The sequence below is a fragment of the Buceros rhinoceros genome, unplaced genomic scaffold (assembly GCF_000710305.1).
Source record: "Buceros rhinoceros silvestris isolate BGI_N320 unplaced genomic scaffold, ASM71030v1 scaffold8531, whole genome shotgun sequence".
NCBI lineage: Eukaryota > Metazoa > Chordata > Aves > Bucerotiformes > Bucerotidae > Buceros > Buceros rhinoceros.
Window position 1 is genome coordinate 29180 of NW_010394800.1, and position 6521 is coordinate 35700.

General features: G+C 53.0%; 1 protein-coding gene across 1 annotated transcript in view; it reads right to left on the bottom strand.

Annotated features, from left to right (window-relative positions):
- PKIG (protein kinase (cAMP-dependent, catalytic) inhibitor gamma) overlaps nt 1-4757 on the bottom strand; it is a 10818-nt gene extending 6061 nt beyond the window's left edge. The window contains exon 1 of the mRNA XM_010145333.1: nt 4690-4757. The gene's annotated coding sequence lies outside the window, so the exon portion shown is untranslated. The remainder of the gene's footprint in view (nt 1-4689) is intronic.
- Nucleotides 4758-6521: the final 1764 nt, after the last annotated feature.

A 6521-nucleotide genomic window follows, 5' to 3' on the forward strand; every position in this document is an offset into this window, starting at 1 on the left:
CCCGGCGCCTCGGCCCCCTCTGGGGCCACAGCAGGCAGCCCCGAGCGCAGGGACGGGGATGCCAAGGTCCCGGGGGACAGAGCCGCAGCAGCCTGACGTCCCGGGGTGCTGCTGCCCAGCCGTGGCCCTGCACCAGCCTGTTGCTGGTGGCAGTTGGGACCAGCCAACAGCTGCGGATTCTCGTTGGAGATGGCTCCCTCGTCCCACAGCCCAGCCAGGGACACACTCTCCCTCCCACCTGCTTTGTGTCACACCAGAGGATCTAATGCTCTCTTTGGCCCCCGAGCTTCCAGAGTCATAAAGCCACGAAGCCAAGGTGCTCCTTGCTGTGTTTCTGGAGAGAAATTGCAAAGCTCTGGCAGGGAACAGGGGGGTGACCCCTTCTTCTGCTCATGCATCCCATCCCCTTCATTGCCAGCCTGCAGGGACCGAGGCATGAAGTCGTACGGTTGCCTTTGAGCTCTCTGCGTGGTTGCAGTGCCCCTTGCCCTTTCATTCCAGGGTACAGCGACTATTCTTAGACCTCTCCTGCTGGGGCCGGATCCATAACAACAGCAAAACATACTCCACAGCCCTGCTGGGCTTTTAAAATATTTACAGTGTGAGATGGTTTACTGCCGAGGGGGGCCTGGTAGAGCACAGAGACGGGAGCCCCAGGATTTCTGTGCTCCCTGTGGGTCTGCTGTGAGGTTTCCTACTGCAGGAGTTGCATCCAGCGAGGAGGAATAAAAATGCCGTAGGACTGAAGCCAGCACTTGAGGTCAGGGGGTTTCCACCAACTGTCTGACAACTTCCAGTTGGAATTTCTGCAAATTTTCCACTGGCCCTTGTCTGGGAATATGCGCGAGGGGTTGCACATCAAAGAAGGAAGGCTCTACAACGGTGTTATCGGGGTTAGGGTGTATTTTTAGACCTGTGGCTCATGACCCCCAGGGACTGGAGCTTAGATCCACAGCCAGAAGCCGAGCGGAAGATGCAGATATCTTGTTGGGAGCCCAGTCTGGTAGCAGCTACATGTGCGACAAGTGTTGGTAAGGCTGGTGACAGGGTCTGCACCAGGCACAGAGCTCCCCTGCTTGCCTGCTGGCTCTGTGCTCTCCAAAATGTGGTGGTGGTAGTGCGTCTTGTTGGCCAGAATCGATGCACTCCGAACTGCTGAGCCCTGAGTTTCTTGGCTGGGTGAGAAAACAGGCAGGGCTGGGGCAGCAGCCTGATCTCCTACCAGGGCATGTTTGTCCACATCACATGCTAAGCAGCTTCTCTCCAGGTGAGAATAGCATGGAAAACCCTAGGGTTTCTAGGGTTCTCTAGGACTTAGTGGAAAATACAGTTCTTACAGGAGGGGAGCAGATTCAACAGGGGTTCCGAGGCTCGGTGTCCATAAACAGATCCCTTCTTTTGCTTCGGCCTCGTTTCGCAATATAAAGAGCGCTTAATGCCTGTAGAACTGGTAACTAATTGCTTAGGGCCCAGGTTTAACATTCACTCTACCAAGCTCCCCAGACTCCCTCCCCTCCCTCCTGCCCTTCAGCGTGTCCCTAAGGACCCCCACTGCAGTGTCTCTGCCATCCCAAGGTACCTCCTGTTGCCCCACATCCTCCTGACCACTGCCTGGCTCCCAGCTGACGTAAGAGATGCTTCAGCTGGATTTCAAAATCCCGGCTGACCCTTGGCATCGGAGTAGGGTCAGTCCTTATGTACGCTGCTGTGGTCCCCAGGGGAGAGGAGATGGCTTCGAGAGGAGGTGGGGGAGGCGGGAGGGGATTGCTCAGCCCCAACAGCATCTCCTTAGCGCCAAGATGTGTGGGCGATGGCGGAAGGGAGGCACCCGTCCATCCGTCTGTCTGTCTGCCAGGAGGGCAGCCTGGTACCTAGCTCTGGCTGTGCAGCCCTGCCAGCCTGTATCCCCAGGCACGAAGCAGGTAGCCCCCCTCTGCCGGTCCCCACGGGGCATGGGTGCTGAGCGTCCGCTCCAAAAATCCTCCGCCACAGGAGGAATCATGGTTTGCCTTGGCAACGGGAGCTTGATGGAGCTCTCTGCTCCTCCCTCACCTCAGCACCAAGCCTCAGCTGCAGCTTAAGCCTCTTCTGCAGCTTCTCACTAAGTTGATTAATAGAAGTAATTGGTCTCTTTGTGCATCTGGAGACAGTTGCCGTGACAGCAGTTGTATTTTTGTTTTGTTCCCAGGTCGAGCTTGTTTTTCACATCTCACAGCTCTGAGGTGCTAATAAACCAGGGCTCTCTAGTGCCTCTCCACCAGCCTTCGAAAGACGCACATCCCTCCCAGATGGGGTGGCAGAGCAGGAGGAGGCATGCTTGGCCCCGCCAGCCCTAGGATGTTTTTCACCCCCTCAGGCCAGGCTCGCAGTGGGTGGACGCAGCTCTCTGACTTCTGCACAGCAGAGAGCCAAAGCCCTCATGTTCATCCAGCACAGCCACGAGCACAGGTCTCGTAAGCCAGCACCCACAGGTCTCTCTGTACCCTGCAGAGACCCTTTCCAAGCTGTAAGAAGTCCCTTTTTCATTATTTTTACTTTCTCCCAACTTCTTATTTAGCTGCCTTTTTACGTCAACATATTGTTAACAAAACCAGTGACTGTGTGGAAGATCTGCTAATGCCTGACCTTGCAAAGCAGACAAACCACAGAGCAGTCACTTCAAACCCCTCAGCTGCAAAAGCCCCACAGCTACTGTGGCGGGGACGCTCCAGGAAGACTCGTGTATTGTCCCTTGTGATGTGCAGACACCCCATGGTGCCTGGGCCATGGGCTGGACTCCTTAGCAATGGGAATCCCCTTCAGACTTGAGTTTCCTGTCTTCCCCAAATCATTCAGGGAGAGATCCCTGCTGGAGTTCACCTCAAAGGCTGGAAACTCCCCAGGGGTCCCACAGCAATTCTGATCACACCAAGGCACTGGCCTCTGAGTAAACATTGCCTACTCAAACCCCACTTGAAATCTGAGGCGCAGGGATGCTCACCCCCAGCACAGTCTCCCCAACGCCTTACAGGCTTCCCTGGGCAAGGAGGAGTCAAACAAGTGCAGAGGAGATGCAGCTGGGGCTATTTTCTAGCACAACTGCCCTTGTCACGTATAAAAGGAAGGAAAAGCCCAGCAGCTCTTGATGGTGTAGCTCTGCTTCTGGGTGGAGGCAGCCCTTTCTACAGGCAGAGAGGTAGAGGTAAGAAAGGATGGGGTTTTATTTTGATGCCTAGCAGGAAAAAGAGTGATTTTGTCTAGCTGCTCTTTGTGATCTGAGGAGCTGAGTCCTGCTGCTGTGTCAAAGCAGTTCTTGCATGGCTGGGAAACAGAGCTTAGCTTGGAAGAGGTGTTGTGTAGGCTGCAGCTACGCAGTTTTGGCTGCTATTACTTGAGGAGGCTCTGCTCAGCACTGGGTGTACGAAGCTGAGAGCCACCTGCCTTGGCTCTTCCTCCTTTAGGTTTGCACAATCCTATAGGAGCTAACATCCAGTATCCAAGAAGTCTTCCTGACTCAGCGTGATGTAAGGGGCTGAGCAAGAAGCTCTGAAACCTCGTGAGGTGTGAGAGCCCTGGCATCTCCCAGCGGTGCCTAAAAATAACTAGGGCAACTCTTAGGGGTGTCAGAGTGGAATGAGGTTGATGAAGAAAACTAGGCTTAGCTCTGCTCCCTGGAGCTGGCTGCCCTCTGGCCACCCCCTGCGCAGCAGAAAGCCACCAGCAGCCTCCCAGCGCAGGGCAGGGGCAGTGCTTGCCTGGGAAGATGGGGGCAGAGAGGAGATCTGTCTTTGGGAGCAGTGAGAAGGATTGGGTGGCTGCGATGGTGCTGTTAGTGCTTTACACACAAAAGAAAAGGAAAATGTAGGACTTGAAAACAGGCTGGCAGTGTGAGGTGCCTCCACAGCTTCTGACGCTCACTGAAATCAATAGTCCCTTGGCTGTCTACCTTGCTGGGACCCCTACCTGGGCAGAGGCAGCTCTGCTGGCTCGCACACCCCCTCTCTGAGGATTTTTGTGATGGATGGAGGATTTTTGTACATCTGTGTGCAGTGATAACAGACACGGTAAATCTGTCTGCATAAGTCACCAGGGATAAGACTTCTAACCATGAGCTGAAGCGGTGCTCAAGATGTGCCTGTAACATTACAGTGAGGATGCTCAGTGGTCAGTGCAAGTTAGTCTCAGGAAAGGGAAAGCTGCTAATGAAATGAATTGCCAACTATTTTATGGCCCACTGAAGTGCAGTCTGGGTGTAGAAGGACGTGGGTCTCTAGGGTAGCAAAGGGGGTGGAACCACAGAAAGGACTGTCTGAGCTGGCGGATCTGCCACTTACACAAGTGCCACAAAAGGTTACGCTTTGGGGATTCCCTGGATCGTGCTGGGCTGACGCGATGTACGGAGCAAAACTCGCTTACGTGGTTATGTACAGACAAACAATATTTCCATGCAAAGCACTGGGGCTGCCCTCAGAACCAGCGCTGGAACATGGCTTAGTACAAGAGCGTGGCTGTGAAGTAGGGAAGATACAGTGGGAACGCTGTTATAGCAGAACTGTTGATGCTTTTTCCTCTTAGCAGCTTCCCAGCATCTAGTAATTCAGAATACAGAGGGAGGTCAAACAAGTCTGTGAGACAGAAGGGACAAAAACCCCTCTGTGCAATATCTCCCTGTGAATAAAAACTACATCAGCCCGTAGTGGGAATCCCTACCTTATTTAGTTGACTTTCCTTCTGGACATGACTTCAAACAAGCTTCATCTGCAGGAAAGCAGCAGCTTCTGGGGAAGGAAAAGAGAGTGAACATAAGAAACCATTATCTGCGCTTTTGCTGGGAAGCATAAAGCTCAGCTGCTTTTTCCACCATCCACGACTAGGACAGCAAAGGGGACGCGGGGTCTGGCCCGGCTCTGCCCAGCGGGCTTGACCGGAGCACGGAGACACCAAGCAAAGGGCTGCGGGACGGTGCTGTTCGCACGGCACCTTCTCGGGAGAGTTTGTGCTAACAGAGGTTTGGGCTGTTGTGTCTAAGAGCAAGGGAGGTCCAGCCATGGGCCTGGCTTCACAGAGAAGTTTTCTCTGCTTTTGCTTCTCCTTCTGTGAACTTCCTGTGCGTCTGCTGGGGGGAACCGAAGCAGCTCGTGTCTCCTGACCTGCACCACGGGGAGACCCAGCAGCTGCCTCGGGAGTATAAATGCATATTGGTTTGCAACTCCACTGCCCTTTAAAGAAGTGAAACTCCCACGTCAGCCTCTCTGAGGCAAAAGGGGAAGTTTGGTCTGGTACTTTAGGTCCCCTTGCTTGGTCCATCTCCTGCTCCTTGGGTCTCTTTGCTGTTTGTGCACAGCTGCGTCTTCTCCCGCCCCACTCAAAGACATTTCCTCTGTGGCCTTAACATCTGTGGGTGCATTGCAATCTCCTGACCTGCAGAGCCCAGCCAACAAGACACTTGCTTATTTTAGCAGCTGTTTTGGCTTTCAGAGTCTTTAGAACATCATGGACTGTTTTGTTTGGTTTTGCTTTGTACCAGGGCAAAATATTAGCAGAACAGAAAGCAAGAGATGAACCGTTTAACCATAGAAGCAGTCGCTCACCTCACCTCACCCAGCAGTCCTTCTGTCTGGCCCCGTTTGGGTTGAGTACCCCTCTCACTGGAGCTATCCCTCATCGTTTTCCAAGCTGGGACAGAACTACTGCCTTAGCCTATATTGTTCTGACCCACTTTTAGAATTCTCCAGTTGCTGGAGCTGACTGCTTGGTGGCTCTGGCCCCGCTTCAAGGACAGGGCGCTTGCTGCTTCCGTGTGTCGGTTTGCCCATCTGTTAAATGGAGCTATTAATACTCGCTCCCCTCACTAGATGCTTCAAATTTTTGTAAAGCGCTTTCAGATCTGCAGATGACAGGCTTACAGAAGCAGAAAATACTAATTATGATCATGACAGAAGCCAAACAAAGACACGGGGATTTAACAATACACTTTTGTTGGTGTTTACCCCATTTACAGTGAACTGCTTACTGGAAACTCTGGGCCGGAAAAGAAACAGTATTTCCACAACTCTGGGAATGCACGTTGCCCTTTTGGGGCACCAAGCAGGCAGACAAAAGCAGGAAGGAAGAAAGCAAGCCAGATTTGAAAATCCTTAAGTCTTTATTTTCCTCCTTTGCCTTCCTGCCTCGCTCCAGCTTGTGTGAGATGCAGCCCAAACAGTTAAACCTCCAGCACTTCAGATGTGTTGCAAAATATCCCAAAATACATGGCCCTCTGCCAAGAGAGGCTTAAAGCAAATTGGAACAGTGATGCTCTGAAGTAGAAGTTATCCCTGCGCAGCCCTGTTCCCGATGGGATGTGGGGGGAGAACCTCCGTTTTCTCTCCAAAGCTCATTTTGGAGATGGAAACTCTTTAGTAAGTGGTACTGGCTTTCAAACCCTGCAGCCCTGGCTCTGGCTAGATGTTTCTCCTCACGCTTGGAGATCTGGAGTCTGCAAATCTGAAGCTGCTCCATCCTCTGAGGCTCGCCCAGTGCTTCCCCTCCCCGGTGACACG